The sequence below is a fragment of the Anguilla rostrata genome, chromosome 13 (genome assembly GCF_018555375.3).
Source record: "Anguilla rostrata isolate EN2019 chromosome 13, ASM1855537v3, whole genome shotgun sequence".
In the NCBI taxonomy this organism is placed as follows: Eukaryota; Metazoa; Chordata; class Actinopteri; order Anguilliformes; family Anguillidae; genus Anguilla; species Anguilla rostrata.
This window is the reverse complement of record NC_057945.1, coordinates 37,360,352-37,379,151: the sequence shown is the minus strand read 5'-3', so window position 1 is coordinate 37,379,151 and position 18,800 is coordinate 37,360,352. Positions and strand designations below refer to the sequence as shown.

Here is an 18,800-nt window from a genome sequence, read left to right as displayed (position 1 = left end):
CGTCTCCGTTTTTATGAAAGGGACAGCGGCCGTGACACAGGCGCTGACGGGGTTAAAGAGCACCGCGATTCTCGCCAACGCCGCCGCCGCCACCGTCACCACCTCCCCTAACGAGCGACTGACAGCTCCGGCGTGTCATGTGACATGCAAATGCGCCGTGATCTTCAGCGGGCATGCTCCAGAAGGCTGTGTATCCCCCTCCCCCTTCTCCTCCTCCCTCCCTCCCTCCCTCCCTTATCCATCCCTCGCTCTAGTAAAGGATGCTTGTTATTGTGTAGCATCCGAGGCTGGGCTGGTCAGTCTCTGCTCTCTCTCTCTTGCTGCCCAGGCTATTGTGCTCCTGTCTTTCTGAAGGGTGGAGAAGACTGCTGATGAGCCTTTCTCTCTCTCTCTCTCTCTCTCTCTATCCCTCTCTCTCTCTCCGTCTCTCCCTCTCTCCGCCCGGGCTGCAGCTCTCAGAGAAAGGGATCTTTTTAGCGTGCGAGGCGGATACTGGAGGGACCCACAGCAGGTGGCTGGTAAGTACCGTGTCTGGGGTGGGAGTGTTTGGGGCGGGGGGAACGGCAGCAGGCTGTCCCCCCGACACGGTGAAATGTGCACGCCGCCTCGCCTGTGTGGAGGCAAGTCTGCACAGAACCGCAACGCTTGTGTGTTTTATCGTTATTTATTTCATTTATTTTTGTGTGCGTGTGTGTGTGTGTGTTTGTGAGAGAGAGAGAGTGTGGGTTGTATGTGAATCCCTCAACAATATTAGCACGTGTCTGATAGTACAAGCTGGAAGTGGAGCTTACGTTGTGTGTGTGTGTGTGTGTATGTGTGTGTGCGTATGTGCGTGCATGCATATGAGTGCGTGTGTGTGTGTGTGTGTGCACAGACACTGAGGTTCGTGGTTCATGCATCTGTGTTGTTGGTGTTGCATTGGGGGGGGGGGGGGGGGGCTGGGGGCAATGTTGTTGCTGTCTGCAAACGGGCTCTACTACCGGGGTCTGTCCAGGTGTACAGTCCCCCCCACCCCGGTCGGCTGTGCCACCCCCCCCCCCCCCAACCACCCGGCTCCCTCAGTGCCCCGTCTGTGTGAGTGTGGCGGGTGAGCCTGGCCGGGCTGGGGCGGGCTGGGGGGCTCTGATTTAAGAGACGAGCGGCCCGTTGGCACTTCAGCAGACGTCCTGCGCAGCGTTACGCTCCTGGTGTGGATGTCCCCTCGGTCAGTCTGTCCTCCCGGCGAAGAGGAACTCAGGAAGAGCCGGCGTGAAGCGTAGCGTAGCTGATGTGCGTGAGGCGGGCCAGTAACCGCCTGCCATGGACCTGTTGCATCTGCAGTTTTTTTGCGTGTCCGTGAGTCCAAGTTGGCTGCTCTGCGGTATCCAGCATTTCGCGTGTATAAGATGGAATGAGGGATTCGTTCTGCCTTCATGAAAAACGGCACATGGCTCTCTCTCTCTCCCTCTCCCTCTCTCTCTCTCTCACCCTCTCTCAGTCCTCTCTCACCCTCCCTCTCTCTCTCTCTCTCTCTCTCTCTCTCCCTCTCACTCCCTCTCTCTTTCTCTCTCTCTCTCTCCCTCCCTCCCTCTCTCTTTCTCTCTCTCCCTCGCCCTCTCTCTTTCTCTCTCTCTCTCCCCCTCTCTCTCTGTCTCTCTCTCTCTCTCTCTGTGTCGGGTGCTGACAGCACTGAATGAGCTGGTACTACAGACTACAGCTCAGTTCCAGTGCAAATCGCATCTGTTTCAGTGCCACGCTTGTCTGTCACTGGCACCCCATGCTGGGCAGCTGTCTGTTTGCATTGCCCCTCTCCGCACACACTCTCCCTTCGCTCTGATTGGCTGAGTGGAGAAATGGGAGTTGTCAGCTCCCTTTTCCTATTGGACGGAGTGTATTCTCTGACGTGGATGCATTTCGGGGACCATGTCTGGCATGACGTTACGCACCAGCCACAGACTCGGGGGGGGGGGGGAGTAGGACTTTGTGCTGCAGCACCCAGGACAGTTATCCAGTTTTAAAAATGAAAGGGAGATGGAGAGAGAAAGACTGAGAGAGAGAGAGGGAGAGACATGGAGAGAGAGGCAGGCAGGCAGGCAGAAGGGGATGTGCTGTGAAAGTAAAGCAGCGGTTAGCTTGGTACGCTCGTGTCCCGTGCCAGTGGTCTCTCCCGTCCCCACGGCGACGGCAGAGGAGGGCAGGGGAAAGGGGGAAAGGCGGGGCGTTTTAGGGGCACGGGGCGGGACACGTCAGACGCCCCCCCCCGTCCGAGAGCACAGCCGAGCCCAGCGTCGTACTTCTCCGTGGAGACGAGCAACTAGCCCTGCTGCACGGCAACCTGGGCACGTCGCTTCCACGGCAACCGTTTAACTGTTCCTGCCGGCCCGTCCGGTGACAGCGCTTCTGACATCACCGCGCGCTCGCTCAGCCGAAGCCCTGATGCGAGGCACGTGTTCGCACCGAGCGCATTCTGCCCCCGTTTCACACAGCCAAAGTTCTGCGGGCCAGTTGTGTTGCGCAGAGGCTAAGGGTGTAGCCCCTGTTGTCCCACTACGGCCGGTTCAAACCAAAAACATTGAGGAGAAACTGCCCCCTAAACTAGTCCTGCCATCACACGCTACATGAGAACGCGTGAAACGCTTGCAGTTTTATCGACCCCGTACGGTGTGAGGTCACAAACGTGTGATTGGAATGTTCGTAACTGAACATTCTAATGGTGATGTCACAATCACTACTAATAATTGAAAGCAACAGAGTTCTAGAATACCGACTTAGAATTTTTTTAATTCCAAAAAACCAGCCCTTCAAAGGGTTAAAGTACAGGGGAGCGGTCTCTCTGCACGTGCTCCCTGCTAAATTGCTTGTTTGTTTCCGCCCTGCTGTTTGCGCCGGTGAAGTGAAGTGGAGAGAGGCTCTCTCTCTCTCCCTTCACCTGCCTGCCTGCCTCCCACGCCTGTTTCCAGGCTGGAATCGGTCAGACCTTTCACCGCCATCCAGTCAAAAATATAAAAAAATTAAAGAATCAATCAGCATTATTTATACATGAGACAACAAACATAATCCAGCTGGGCATTAGCTTGGAGTAGGAAGTCAGTAAATCAGTCTTTAGCGAGGCGCTAGGTGTATCTCAGTAGCACAGGCTCGGCTCGGTACATTTGCAGCAGCCTTTTATTACGCAGCTTTCTCTCGAGTGGCGGGAGCGCAGTTAAAAGCATTAAAAGGCCGCGCTCATTTTTCAGCACGCTCCATTCCCAAGGGCTGCTCTGAGAGCCAATGAGGAGCAGTGTGGATAATGAGCACAGAATGTAATTGGATGTTGACGGGACTCTGGGCTAACGCACCCGAAGTGGCGGCGGCGGCGGCGGCGTCATGAAAGCGCTGGGGCGCTTAAAGGGTTAATATGCTCAGCCTTCACCTTGGCGGAAAAAAGCTGTCCCCCGTCGCCGCGGGTGCCCGCCGCCAGGTTTCCACGGCAACCCATTAAGCAACAGACTCCGCGGGGGGGTGGGGGGGGGTGGGGGGTAGTATGAGAAAGAGGACAAAGAGAGGGAAGGAGAAAGGGAAGGTGGTGACACAGCAGGGGAGGGGCGGGATGGAAGGAGAGAGAGAGAGAGAGAGGGAGAGGGGGAAAGGGAGAAAGAGAAGGTGAGGAAGACCGAGAGAGAGAGGGAGAGATGGAGAGAGAGTGGGAGAGAGAGAGGCAGAGAGAGATAGATAGATAAAGGCAGGGGATCGCTTTCTTCAATCACAGTGTTCTTCCAGGAAGCAGGAGCCAGGCTGTGTCCCAGCACGCCCCCCCCCCCCCCCACCCCCAAGCTGATCCCTGCTGTAATCTCTGCTGGTCTGGGACGGGGCAGGTGTTGTGCGAGAGAGGGATGCCAGGTTTAGGAGGCCTCGCTGGGGAGAGTTAACCCCCCCCCTCCCCCCTTCCACCGTGTTCTCATCTGTTCATCAGACAGCATGACCCCCCACGCACCCCCCCCCCCCTACCCCAGCACCCGCCAGGGACCGCGTCTCGCCTCCCCCCCCCCCCCCCTGCCGGGAATCTCACTTTCTCACGTCTCCATGGCCCTGGCCTCACCTGTCACACCTGCTTCTCCCCTTGCCCCCATCCCCCCCTCCACCCAACCCCCCCCACCCCCCGCCCCGCTCATTCCCTTGCTTCTGTCTGCACTGAGCACCGGGGGGAGTGGGGGGGGGGGGGAGTGTCCCACTTACTCTAATGAATCAAATCAAATGGAAGTGAATGAATCAGTTTTATTTGAATTGCACTGTCACAAAGATGCTTTATAGAGAAACAGACAGAGAATTGGGCAGAAATCCAGGCCTGAACCCCTGAAAAAGAACAAGCGAGGAGAGAAAGCGGAGGGATGAAATACGCTCAGATGACGGTGAGAGAAATTGAGCGTGAAAGCCATGGTCAATTAAAAATAGGAGAACTGTTGCTCTGTGCCTTCCGGAAACTCCTAAGGATGAGCTTCAGGGAAATGAAAATATCTCTGAAATTGGACTTCAGTAAAATTTAAATATCTCTGAAGATGGGCTTTAGTAAAATGAAAACATCTCTGAAATTGGACTTCAGAAAAATGAAAATATTTCTTAAATTCGGCTTCAGTAAAATTATTATATCTCTGAAGCTGGGCTTCAGTAAAATTATTATATCTCTGAAGCTGGGCTTCAGTAAAATGATTATATCTCTGAAGCTGGGCTTCAGTAAAAGAGAAACGTCTGGCCCTCTTGTTTTGTTTTTCCCAAGCGGTGGTGAGCACGTTGCTGCCGCCGGCGTGGCCGAATGCAAAATGCTCTCTGACCGCCTCATTAATAAATAAAGCAAAGTGCTAAAAAAATAAAAAAATAAAAAAATACAAAACAGTGGGAGATCGCTCGCTGAGCTGCTGTGGTGTAGAGTGGCCAGGGCAAATGGCTTTATTACATCCTGGTGCTGAGCTCTTTATGGGAGTAAACCGGCCACAGAGCTGAAAGCCTATTTTTTTTTTAGCAGTCCGTGTAAAAGTCAGTGATTTATGTTTCTCTCTCTCTGCTATCAGACTGTGAGTAGCAGGGCACCACACACTCTCTGATTCAGTCTCATAACAGGATTGGAAAATTGTTATCATTGTTGTCCCAGGGCAGTTGCGTCCACACTTTAATTAAGTGAAATAATTGAAGTGAAGTTTAGTTTGGTGAAACTGATTTCTAAAGGATGCAGCTCGTCCCGTGTCTTAGTTATCAAACGTTGTCCTCCTTTGCTTTGAGGTGCCCCTGGTAAAAGACTGCAGAGTTGCTAACGTCTGCTAGCCACCGTGGCCGGCTCCAACCCGTAGTGTATATACACTGTGTGGCCAAAAGTATGTGGACACCTGAACAACCCATTCCAAGACCATGGGCATTAATGTGGAGTTGGGTCCCACCCCCCTTTGCTCCCCTCTTCTGGGAAAGATTTCCACTTTGGGAGGGGGGGGGGTGACTGGGGGATACAGGAAGGTACAGGAGGGTACAAGTCAGATTATCTGTCGCACTAGTGCAGGGACTTATGGAAAAACATGATTATTAAAAACACCAACCATTTGTGAGCCAGCCAACCTTTGCTGTAAGTATACCTGAGAACGGAGAGTGACTCACGCAGGCATTTTGCGCAGGCGTGTGCAGTAAGTGCCCACAGCACTGTGGCCTGTGCAGTTTAAATGTGCCCCAGAAAGGGCAGGTGTTGCCTAATCTGCCCGTCTCCACACCTTTTAGCGGAGTTAGTCATAGCCGTACCCCCCTCCCCAATAATCACCCCCCCCACCCCCACAAACCATTCAGCACCACTGCTTTTATAACGAAACGTTAGCAGGTGATCTAGGAACGCGGGTAATCCGATCATAGCCGGCCTTGACTTTGCCTTAATTCACGAGGAGCGCGGTAAACTGCAAATGCAATTAGCGTGCTAGCTGCGCCGCTAACGTTCTCCCCCCCCCCCCCCCCCCCCCCACGCCCCCCCCCCCCCACCATGGTTTAATGAGGCTGGAGACACATGGCGCCATAGATTCTCAAAACTCCTACTCCCCCCACCACCCCGCCTCTCCCATCACACACACCCCCCCGTCCCCCCCGCCCCATCCTCCCGCGGGGCTAATTAATGGGAGTGGGGTTTTTTTGTCACCGTCCCGCCCCCCCCATCGGTGACGGTCTGTCACAGCTGCTGCTTTCAAACTCGCCCCTCTCCTTTTAATAGACGCGCGTTCCGCGTGCGCGGCCGTGTGGAGGATTCTGGGATATGGCGGCGGAACCGTGGCCGATTCCGTTTCCTGTTTGGAACGAGCCGTTGGCGCCGCCGCCGCCCGCTCCCTCCCCGCCCCGCTGGCCTCGGGGCTGCCGATGGCGAGGACCGCGTCCGTGAAGCCGTCGCGTCTCTGTCCTTCAGCTCTGGTGACATCACGCCCACGCCGCTCTTTATCCTCACGGTTATGGGAGAGGCACAAAAGCGCCTTCACCCGATTAACGAGGACAATAGAGCCACACCTGGCTAACGACTTTACCTGTTCGGCGAGTAACGACACATCCATCATCCATCCATCATCCAACACATCCATCCAAAGCACAAAGATTCTCAACACATAGAGACTACGTCCATAACAGGCCATAAAACCTAAAGCAGTATAAACCAGAACCATAAAAAATAAATATCTTTAAACAGTACCAAAGGAGGTGGAGTGCTATGTGGTGCGGATGGGAGGGTAAACAAGATGGAGTCTTAAAGAAGCGGGTCTTCAGTCTGAGTGATTCGGCTGTCCTGAGCCCTTTGGGGTGTTGTTGCCACCACTACGGGGGCAGTACATCGGCCTTATGACTGGGGGAAGGGACCAGACAGGTAAGGGAAATGACCAGACAGGTAGGGGAAGTGATAACACAGGTAGGGTAAGAGCCTTTCGTCCTTCAGGTTGTGGATCAGAACTTGCTGCGCCATCCTGGTTGTTGCGCCACGGCTGGTTTAGATGGCTGTGCCAGGCTATTTCTGTTTCGTGCGCCCTCCCTGAGCTATCTTTGAGTGAAACGGGTTTGGTGAGCCAGATGGTTGCAGTTGTACTCAGACTCTGCTGTTCAGCTGCCATCTATCATTTTCTGGGTGGGGAAATGGCCCTTTAGAGAGTGAGGTTAAATGTGCCATAACTGTGCCAAAAACCAGAGAAGCCATGTTGATCATGAAGAAAAATAGCATTCCTCTCCAGTCCTCCCTGCTTCAGACTGCGTGCATGCATGTATGCGTGTCTGTGTGCATTTGTGTGTATGTGTGTGTGTCTGTATGTACAATGCGTGTGTGTGTGTGTGTGTGGCTCTGTGCGTGTGTATGTGTTTATGTGAGTTTAAGTGTGTGTGCGCGTGTGTGTGTGTGTGTGGGTGTGTATATGCATGTTTGTGTGTGTGTAAGCATGTGTGCGTGTGTGTGTGTGTGTGTGTGTGTGTGTGTGTGTATATGCATGTTTGTGTGTGTGTAAGCATGTGTGCGTGTGTGTATGTCTCTGTGCGTGTGTGTGTGTGTGTGTGTGTGTGTGTGTGTGTGTGCATGTTTGTTTGTGTGTAAGCATGTGCGTGTGTGTCCTTGTGCGTGTGTGTGTGTCTGTGCATGTTTGTGCGTGTGTAAGCATGTGTGCGTGTGTGTGGCTCCGTATGTGTGTGTATGTGTATACATGCATGTTTGTGTGTGTAAGCATGTGTGCGTGTGTGTATGTCTCTGTGCGTGTGTGTGTGTGTGTGTGTGTGTGCATGTTTGTTTGTGTGTAAGCATGTGCGTGTGTGTTTTTGTGCGTGTGTGTGTGTGTCTGTGCATGTTTGTGTGTGTGTAAGCATGTGTGTGTGCGTGCTCCTGGGCTGTGCCAGATGTACGCACTCAGCTGTGTATAATATGTAGTTGCATGTCAGTTGTGGATAAAACCCTGGTGACTCAGGGACTCTTGCACGGTAAGCAGGCCGGCACGTGGCACAGTGCTCAGAGCTCAGTCCCGGGCTCGCCGTGGGGTCTTCTGTCCAATCCCAGTGCGGATGGAGGCCCTGTGCGTTCTGAGCTGATTTCCCGGTTGAAAAATAATACTGCTGCTTCATCGATTTACAGCGGGTCACACGGTCGTCCTCAATAAAACATCAGCCTGGGAACTCCATAATAAAACAGCGCAGCTTAAAAATGACTGCTGTGCTGTGCTGTGAGTCCCCCGTCAGAGACAATGTGTTTGGACAGGCAGGTTTGATCGGTCGGATGTGTGTCGTATTGCTCATCTGAGCGTTGTGGCTCCTCGTGCGTCAGCCTCCCTGGAGGTCAGGGATGATGAGCGGCTCTTTAATTTCGGAGGGAATAGCGCAAGGATGCTGAAACGCCTCGCTTCATCCGAGTTCCCGAATTCAAACGAGACGCCGCTGTAACTCTGTGGGCCCGTTTTGCTCCATACGCCTCCTCTGCAATGACAGACCTGGCGTAGGGATTCTCCATGTGCTCTGTGGAGGGCTAACAGGGGCTAGTGGGGGCTAGGGGCTAACGGGGGCTAACGGGGGCTAGTGGGGGCTAGTGGGGCTAGTGGGGGCTAACGTGGGGGCTAGTGGGGCTAGGGGCTAGGCTAGTGGGGCTAACGGCTGGGGCTAACGCGGGGGCTAGCGGGGAGGGGCTAACGGGGGCTAACGGGGGCTAACAGGGGCTAGTGGGGGCTAACAGGGGCTAGTGGGGGCTAACGGGGGCTAGTGGGGGCTAATGGGGGCAGTGGGGGCCAGTGGGGGCTAATGGGGGCTAATGGGGGCCAGTGGGGGCTAATGGGGGCTAATGGGGGCTAGCGGGGACTAAGGGGGGCTAACGGGGGCTAGTGGGGGCTAACGGGTCCATATCACAGCACCGTACCATCAGGGATTAGCGACAGAATCCCGGCGGGGGGGTCCGAGCTGCCCCCTGTGAACCCCCCTTCCCTGTTTCTGGGTGGTTTGGAGACTCTCCAAATCAATGCACCGAGAGCAGCCGTTTGGAATTGGGCAGCAGTGCAGTATAATGGGTAAGGAGTTGTTCTTGTGACCTGAGGGTCACAGGTTCGATTCAATTCCCAGGTCAGACACTGCTTGTACTCTTGAGCAGGGTACTTAACCCGCATTGCTTCAGTATAAATGGATGCAATAAAAAGTTGTGTAAGTTGCTCTGGATAAGAGCATCTGCTAAATGTAATGTAATGAATCCGATCTCTTGCGAGTTGACCACTGACCTAGCTGGAGATTCTAAAGCCAGATTATTCTGTTGATTAAGTAAAGATTTCATGTGGCATGTTGCCTGGTGCCACATTTTTGGCAAACCCCCATTGCCTTTTTTTGGTTATGAATTGTCCGGCAGTGTCCTGATTTTAATATTGTTGTTCTGCACTGTTTTTCTGTGCAAAAGTTGTTCAAGTGTGTGAGCTGTCAACAGTGGCATTCTCTCATTTAACTGCCGCCTACATCAGCACAACATCAAGACCTGCTTGAGCTGAGAGACTTACTAATACCATATTATTCACCGTTATTAATATGACCATAAAGCAAATTAATTCTCTAAATGTAATCTTTTTGATAACGTGGCCCTTTAATTTTCCCTAAAACTTTGTCACAGGACATCCTCTGTTTATATTAGAAAAGTTAAAGATCATTCTTCCTTGGGTATGAAAATGTGCTTGTCTCATATGAATATTTCAGCACGCTGAGCCTTTCAAGAGCAGCATCTGATCTGGACATTACTCACCCATATTTTCAAGCATTTACGTAAAAACCATTATTAAAAGGGAGCATTGTAAAACGAGTGGCATTTTGAGGTGGACAGAGAGAGTTGGTGTGTGGGAAGATAATGGATCGGGATAATGGAACAGGATAATGGAACAGCTAAGTTAACTGCGCTGTTAAGTAAGTGACTGCATGTGCTGAATAAGACAAGGACACTTAGCAAGCGCAGACCTCTGCTTCCACCGCCCCCCCCCCCCCCCTACCCCCCCCCCCCCGTCTTTTTATACAGACTAATCCTAATCCCTGGTGATCTACGGGGACACAAGTCGAGCCATGGGACCGACAGAATGGGAGATTAAGAGGACAAGAAAAGGTTTCAGAGAGACCAAAATAGGTCTCGTCACTGGAGAGTGTTCACTGAAGCCTTATTGTTAATCGTTTTACCCAGTGAGTTGTGCAGGGGAAAGGGGGGGGGGAGAACTGAAAACATGCAGGACCAGAATGACTTGTTTGATATGACGTGTGCTCTGTCGTCTTCTTGGTCACCGCGTAGGTGTTATTTTTAAACTGAAAAACTGAAAAAATTTTAACATTTGAAAAGTGCAGAATACGTCATTGTTGTAGCTCTGAGAGGTTTAATTCATCACGCTTTCATCTGTATGGTAGGGGTAGACGTAGGGTGTGTGGGGAGGGGGGGTGGGGGGTGGGAGGGGGCTTGTAATTAGTTGTCTCGCTCCGATTGTAAAGTTGTGGGGGGTTGATTGAGTCTCGGTGGTTATACAGATTACACACATAGATTTCTTAATGAAACAGAGAATATGTACCCTTTGCTATGCATGGGTGGACTGCATCATACAATCTCAGTTTTAATGTGAGGCAGTGAAATTAGTCTAATCAAGCAAGAGATTTGGAAAAAGCCTGTATTTAAAAAAAAAAAAAATTTTTTTACTGGTCCGAAATAAGGTTGACATGGAAACCGCTCTGTTGGCCTGTTTACAGATTTAAATTCTGACGGCCGCGGCAGCGCCTGCTTTGTTTCCCCTCGTTGCGCTCGTGGGGCATTGTGGCGGCGGAGTGCGGAAAATCGGCGCGCGTGGCTTTTGTGTGCGGTTCCCTTTTCCTGAGCGCCGGCCTCCTCGGGCCCCGTCTCCGTCTGCGCCGTTCTCTCTCCCCCCCGCCCGGCGGCGAACGTGACCCGCGCGGCACCGCCACCGCCAGGGCCGCCATCGCCGGGGCCGCCATTTCTCAGCCTGACCCCCTGAACGGAGGCGTAGAAAACGTCCACGCAGAAAGGGGCTCGCTGAGAGAGAGAGAGAGAGAGAAAATGACAGATTAACAGAAACGCAAACACGCCTGTGAAAGAGACACGTGAGAGAGGAAAGAGCAGGGGAGGAGGAGGAGGAGGAGGGAGGGGGGAGGGGGAAGGAGGGAGGAGGGAGGGGGGGAAAGAGAAGAAAGTACTGGAGCAGACTCCGAGCGAGCGGAGAATAAAGGAGAGGGGGAGGGAACGGAAGAAAACAAAGACACGAGGTGCGAGCGAACGGAAGAGTCGGACGGAGGAGTGGTTGTGCTGAGGGTGCAGCGAGAGGGGTTAGGTGAGCCCAAAGTGAGCACAGGTCCCGTGCTGGGAGGTGTGCTGTAGTGTGTGTAGTATAGTTCACCCCCCCCCCCAGTGTCTTTAGAAGAGGGGCAAGGAAAACCCGTCTGGCTGCTGCTGGAGTGTAAGCATTGATTTGGGATTACAAGGGTGCTGCTGCTGCTGCTGATCAGGTGAGCTCAGACACCCAGCAGGACGGAACACGCACAAGACTCACAGCATTTGTGTCTGGGGGTGCGTGGGGAAGGGGGATGGGGGGTAAGGACGGAGGAGGGGGGGGGGGGGTTTGTCTGATGCTGGTGATGTGCTGGAGGGGGGCAGCACACCTGACCCGTCAGTGGCAGGACTGATTTATAATCCCTCGAAGGTATTCTTACAGACTAGCAGGAGGTCCTGTTATTGTCTCACGACTAAGACAGCCAATCTTTTTTTATGGCTATATGGAGTCTGAAGAAGTACTGCGAATATTGTGCTTGGGTTCCTTGTTGTTGTTTTCAGAGATTAGGATTTTCTTGTGGCAGGATTACTTTCTAAGGACGTACGTTTTGTTGTAAAATGGCAGATGGCAGTCTGAACTGCAGCATTAAAGCACCGAATAAAGATTTAAAATAGTTTTTTTGGGGAATCATTGGCACTCTCCGTTAAGGTGTTGCCTTTCGTGGTATTTGGTTATTTTAATGTCGACACACTCTCTCAGTTTGCTGCGTGCTTGTGTGTTCGTTCTGCGTATAATTGTTGCAGGTGTGACTTCTGACATCATGCATACCTGTAAAATAAATCTTGGCGAGGCTTCGTGCTTGACTGCTACCAAAGCGTTCTCCAGGTGCAAAATATATGTTAAAATATAAAATCCAACAAGAAAAGGTATTTAGCTTTTACAGATGAGTCTATTAGAAGTTTATTGTACAGATGAGTCTATTAGAAGATTATTAGCACTGTACTCTGTGCAATTTCATGCACATACGTAAATATAGCTGCGGCGTAGTTATAGATAAATGTGTGTATGTTTGTGTTATTTGATTAAATACTGTAGCCTATGACCCGGCAATTCATTTTTGTCCCCTGTAGGGGACCATAGGCCCTGGCCTTAGTGTGGCCTTACAGATCCGTATATTGTACTGTGTTGGAACACGCACTACAACAGACATTCAACAAAAATAAAGTAATTTTTTTGAAAATATTTTCACTGCAACATGTTTTTTGTCATCTTGTATTGTGTGAAAATTAAAAAAAAAAAAAAATTTTCTCCTGGGTCTCAAGAGAATATACTTTTCACTGACTGAAATAAAAGATATTCGGGATTTAATGTCTTGCCACGCATTGACGCGTGATTTTTGAATGGACAAGGCCCTTGGCTATAATAGTCCCTCTGTCACATTCGTGCTCAGTGTGTGCAGTGTGTTCAGTTTACAAAACCCACAGGGCTGTGTGCCGAAGCCTGCTCTGACCGTCAAATGTGGCTTTGTGAGTTTGTAACTTTAACCCTCCTGTTATGTTGCGGGTCAAATTGACCCTTTTTAAAGTTTGAAAATCTAGGAAAAATACTTAAAATTATTTTTTCAGTATGAAACTTCTTCTACTGGCCTTAATTAGTGTAATCAACATTCTAAATGAAAATGGTTAATTTCATGTATTTGCAAACCCCCCTGTATGTTATATCACCGGAACACCTAAAAAATGAACAGAACAGGAGGGTTAACCTTGTCCTGCAAACGGCCGTTTTGATGCTGAAAGCCGAAGGAAACAATAGCCTGCTGATAGTAAAGCTTGCGTCTGTGGGGAGAACAACTGACCGAACAAACAGAACTTCTATATTCAACCAACCGAAAAATTATACTATCCTAGTATTGCTCTGGTTGGTGAACAACTATTAACTATGGGGTGGGGGTGGGTCTATAATTTGTAGTCATAATGGCGGAGAATATTGACTCAAATCTATTTTATCTGTGCAGTGCATTTTACAAAGGCATGTCGCAAATATGCTTTCCAGTGGACCCTGGCCTCGCATAACGGTGGCAAGGAAATGTATCAATTTTGCAGCAGTCAAATTCACAAAGTGTTGCTCCCCCGAATTACTAATTGGCAACGAGTGAAATTATTTCTGCGGCAGGACTCATAAATGTTATTTGTAGGGCAGTCACTTTTCTAGAAGCCCCCTAAATCACCGCTTTTTAAAATGGTTTTATGGTGTTCACTCGCAGAGCTGGGCTCACTAAATCCAGTTATCTATTACAACAGAAGCTGACGCTGCATGAAACTGCCCGGTTGTGTAAGGGAGGACCCAGAATGCATTGCAGGGCAGAAAGTTGAAGTTAGATTAACGGTGGCTTTTGGTTCTGAAACTTCGTCCTGGCCCCCCCCTCGCCAAAGATACTGTATTAGTGACCAAGATATTGAACTCTGCCTGCTTTGCACTGAACGTTCTATCTTTGTGTTGTTTGACCTTGTGTTTTGGTTAGAGCAGGAGCTTGTGAATGCTCATGAACAGTGACACATTACTTCTTGTGGTTATAAATATACCGCTTCTTAATCTATGGATATGCTGAACATTGAATTGGGAAGTCTTTAAGAGCCAGCTGGAACTCTTTTGTTGGGGGGGGCGGGCAGGAAGGAGTGCAGCATCTCGCTTCCGATGACTGTCTCCACTCTGGGTTTGGCTTGGGCCAGATGGCGCCACTCCCTGGGCCACCCTGGGATAGATTACACTCAGCCAACAGAATGTCCTATCTGGGAGACACCTGCCCTCCCTGGGGGGGGCTACCATTTTGACAATGGCCTTCTCCTGTCCCCCTTTTGTCAAGTCCCCCCCCCCATCTTTGTTGGAACGCTGGCCTCGCCCCTCGCCACGCGGCGGGCCACATACCGCGCTAAAGAAACGCTTTGACCTCGCCTCTCCCCTTTTTACCCCTCCTCTGTGGATCCTCCATCTTCCCTCTCCTCCCTTTCTCTGCCTACGCTCACCTCTACTGTGGCTGCCGGGAGAACGACGGGCTGTTCGAGACCCAGCCGCGCGCGGACGGTTCGTAAACGCTGTGATCATCGCCGAGTCTGCCGTTAGCGTGATGAGAAACATAGCGGTGTAGCGGCTGTGTGTAATGTAACACCGCGACTGATACCGCTGTTGTTGTGCAGCGCTATATTAGCGTAAGTCATGTAAGGATGAGAGGTTCCGTGAAATGGCCTGGTGTGTGCGTGTCAATGCAGTTTGGAGTGAAAGAGCAGTCGTTCCGTGGGTTGTGTTTGCTCTCCCAGGAAACGGCAGCTGGAAGGGACATAACTTTTTGCGAAGGGACATCGGGATTCCTGTCAGAATTTAAGGCCTTCATTGATCCGCGTTAGTGAATTGGGTCTTTAGAAAATTCAATTTAATTAAAGCGCCAGCTGATAAATCTTAAATAGTCTTCTGAGCTGCAAGTGGAAGGTTTTGTTCGAAGGCAAGGTCATTTTATGGGGCCTGCTCTATCTCTGGCTTTATTTAATTTTAATCAAGATAACGATTTAAACTGGGAAATAATTTTCAAGATTAGATTGCATTGCAAGATTTAGTAAATAAGTAGTAAAAAGCTGTTTTGATGGCTGAACCCTGCGAAATACCTTTACCTGGTGGGATTTGTGTACTTCACAGCAGTTTTCGAGAGGGCGACAGTGAAACAGGAGGTTGCAGGTTCAAATCTATGATGGGTCTCTGCATTAGTCGATTCAATAAAACTTCCAGTTCTATAATTGAGCCATGTGTTAAAGCTTTGTCGGTTGTTTCAGATGAAGGCTGCAACGGTGAAAATAGTAGTGTAATTGTACATAATGCAATGCGTGCATTATGTGTTTATGCATAAACCAGGGTATGATGACATAACATAGGCCTCCATTATAACAGCTGGCAACGATCCCAGATTAGCCGGTCGGCATTTGCCTTACACGGGTATAAATATGCTAAAGGGGCTTTGCGTGTGGTTTTATTACGGGGCTTAAAATGCTGGATCTTGCAGGCAAACGTGTGTCATTGTGTGTGGTGATGGTGCTGAGGAGTGGTGTTGTGATGCAGGCAAACGCGTGTCATTGTGTGTGGCGATGGTGATGGTGCTGAGGAGTGGTGTTGTGATGCAGGCAAATGCATGTTCTTGTGTGTGGTGATGGTGCTGGTGCTGGTGCTGCAGAGTGGTGTTGTGATGCAGGCAAACGCGTGTTCTTGTGTGTGGTGATGGTGATGGTGCTGAGGAGTGGTGTTGTGTTACAGGCAAACGCGTGTTCTTGTGTGTGGTGATGGTGTTGTCATGCAGGCAAACGCATGTTCTTGTGTGTGGTGATGGTGTTGTCATGCAGGCAAACGCATGTTCTTGTGTGTGGTGATGGTGCTGGTGCTGCAGAGTGGTGTTGTGATTCAGGCAAACGCGTGTTCTTGTGTGTGGTGATGGTGCTGAGGAGTGGTGTTGTGATGCAGACAAACGCGTGTTCTTGTGTGTGGTGATGGTGCTGGTGCTGAGGAGTGGTGTTGTGATGCAGACAAACGCGTGTTCTTGTGTGTGGTGATGGTGATGGTGCTGAGGAGTGGTGTTGTGATGCAGACAAACGCGTGTTCTTGTGTGTGGTGATGGTGATGGTGCTGGTGTTGAGGAGTGGTGTTGTGATGCAGGCAAACGCGTGTTCTTGTGTGTGGTGATGGTGGTGGTGATGGTGCTGAGGAGTGGTGTTGTGATGCAGGCAAACGCGTTTTACACAGACTTCCACGGTGCGTTAAGATGACTGAAATTTGCCGCGGGTATGGAGACGGCCTGCCTGTGGGGTTTGGCCTGTGGTTTAGGATGTTTACCTATATGTGTTTGTCTAAGGGAGCCTCGTAGCCTGGAGAATGAGTGCCTTTGTGTTGTGTTGTGTCATAGGTCCCTTATTACATTTATGTTACGTCCATTCCACCTCTGCTTCACTCCGGGCTGGCCAGGGGAGGATGGGCTCCCCTTCCATAGTTGGGTTCCTCCTGAGATTTCTTCCCTTTGGGGAGTTTTTTTTTTCTCACCATGACTTGAGTGTTTTTATTCCCACTGGGGAGTTTTTACCACACGTGATTACTTTTTGGGGGTTCCGGCTTGGTTTTTGACCAATTTAAATTTTTTCTTACTCTATAAAGCCTATTTGTGACAGTTCTCTGTAAAAAAATGAAATACTCTCAAAAAAGGGGGAAAAAACCCACTTTCTGGTCATATTGGCAGGTTCAGTTACACCAGGCAAGATCAATAGAGCCCAGAAAAGTATTTGAATCCAAAACAAATACGTCTTTGACCCAGGTCTGCTGCGTTTCATAATTTGGAGGTGCACTTGGAAACCTGTTCTTAACCTGAGTTGCATCAGGCTGCAGTGTATCCAGCTGTGTGTATCCAGCACGTGGCCTCTATGTAGAAACGGTGTGTGAGTTGCTCCAGATAAGGGCTTCTGCTGAATGCCTGTAATGTGGAGCAGGGCAGGCTGTGCATTCAGGTCTCTGATAAGGGAGATTTCCCCATTTGGGATTCAGGACAGGCTGTTCTGTGCTGCCTGTGACATCATCCACTAGCGAGAAATCACAATCACTTTCAGCACTTTGACGGTCTCAGGTTGCTCATACTGGCCCATGAAGTGACACTGATATGCATTTTTAAATATAAGTGGCACACATACAATGTTTATTTTAAATGTGTAAATTATTGCCTCTCTCTTAAGGTAAATAAATCAGAGAACTGCATATTGCTAAATTTATTTTAAAGCATACTCAACAATTATAACCAAAGCACATATTGTTGAGTGTGTTTTTTCAATAAATTTAGGGATGCTCACTTTATTACCAAACATAAATTAATAGCAATTGCCATATGGCTATGGTTAATAATACATCTTTGGCCATATCTCCCCTATTTGTGTGGTTTCTGTTCTTGTTGTTTTGGTAATACATAGGAAAGGCATGCATGTCAGGTTAGGTACACTCCTGCCACTGCCCTTGACCTAGTCACTGGCCTCAGAACTGGAGCTGGGCCCCAGGCACTGCACTGTGGCTGCCCACTGCTCCTGTATAACTAGGATGAGTCAAACGCAGAGGACAAATTACCCCACAAGGGTTCAATAAAGTATATCTTACATCTTAAACACACACACACGCACACTCACGCACACACACATGCACACACACACACACTCACGCACACACACATGCACACACACTCATACACACACACACATACACACATACACACACATACATACACACACACACACACACACATACACACATATGCCGATGTTTCTGTGTGCAGTGTCTTAATGTATCGGATGCTGCTGCGTAGCTGTGCAGCCCGGTCAGGCCATGAGAAGCAGAATAAAAGCAGGGTGCAGGCAGTCAGTCTGGATCACTCTGGCCGGGTGCTGGGTGCTTTTCCCTCCTGTTTCTGTGTCAGGGACCCTCTGACTCACTAACATGGCCGCTGTCCTGCGGTGATATCTGGCCTTTCGCTTTCCCCCGACAGAGAACGCTGCAGAAGGACAGCCTTAGTGCCGCTTGAGTGAAAACGGAAAGACCCGGGGAGGGGGGAGGGGGGGGGGGAAGAAAAGCGACGTCGTTACTGTTCAAAGACTGACGTTTTAATCTTTCCTCTTTATTTCCTTAAACCAACCGCCCCCTCCTCCTCCTCCCTCCCCCCTCAGCATCACAGCTTCAGACTTAGCCGGCATTTTAATAAGCGCTTAAAGTTTGAGGAGAGCTTAGCGAGGGCTTTTTTCCGGCTTCCTGAGTTTTTTGCGGCGGATGGCGGGCCTGGAAGCGGGTGAAAAGTAGGACGGGCGTTTTGCGTGCTTTGCTCGACGCGCGGGCTTGCGTGTGCAGTTCTTTTTAATCAGGGAGGAAAAGCTGCTGCTGCTGCCGTCGTTGTGCGTTCCTCGCATCGTGTTGCCTGGTGGTTCCCCGGGACCGTGTCTGTGGAAGCAAATCAACGAAAAGCCGCGTTCTCTTCGCGGGACCATATTTGGGGCTTGTTGGGGTGTGCGCACTCCTTGCTCTGAGTAACATCCCATGATATTGGGAACCAAATGGTATGCCTGCACAGTGTAGATCCTTGGGGATATGTTTCCCAAACTTTTTTTAGTCACCCTCCCACCCCCCTCACCCCTCCCCAAAACACACACACATCCCACACTGTGCCCTTTTACTTCAACTCACTGACCCCCGTCCCCCTCCCCCCCACATTGGGAACCACAGGATTTAGGTAGTCACTACATATGAGAGGAAGGGCAGGAAAGCAGTGCATTATGGGTTGGAACCATTGGCTTACTTGCAGTTGATCAACTGAACCGAAGCCTGAGCCAGCAAAGGCGTAGCGGGACTTTGTTGGCCCCTCAGGCTAATAATGGAGTGGGACCCATCGGAGCAGAGCCTGACCAGGGCCCTGCACCCCTGCCAATGGGCCCCCAGACTGACACACACACACACACACACGCACATGGACACGGACACGCATGCACACACACACACACACACACACACACACAATCAATCAATCAGTCAAAT

General features: G+C 50.5%; 1 protein-coding gene across 5 annotated transcripts in view; it reads left to right on the top strand.

Annotated features, from left to right (window-relative positions):
* The first annotated feature begins 267 nt into the window (after positions 1-267).
* The window catches only part of plekha6 (pleckstrin homology domain containing, family A member 6), a 104,677-nt gene continuing 86,144 nt past the window's right edge, over positions 268-18,800 (top strand). For 3 of the 5 annotated variants that reach the window (XM_064306239.1, XM_064306236.1, XM_064306238.1), the window contains exon 1: positions 11,131-11,448. The gene's annotated coding sequence lies outside the window, so the exon portion shown is untranslated. Of the gene's footprint in view, positions 519-11,130; positions 11,449-18,800 lie in introns of those variants that run through there. The other 2 variants (XM_064306240.1, XM_064306237.1) reach the window with 1 other exon arrangement.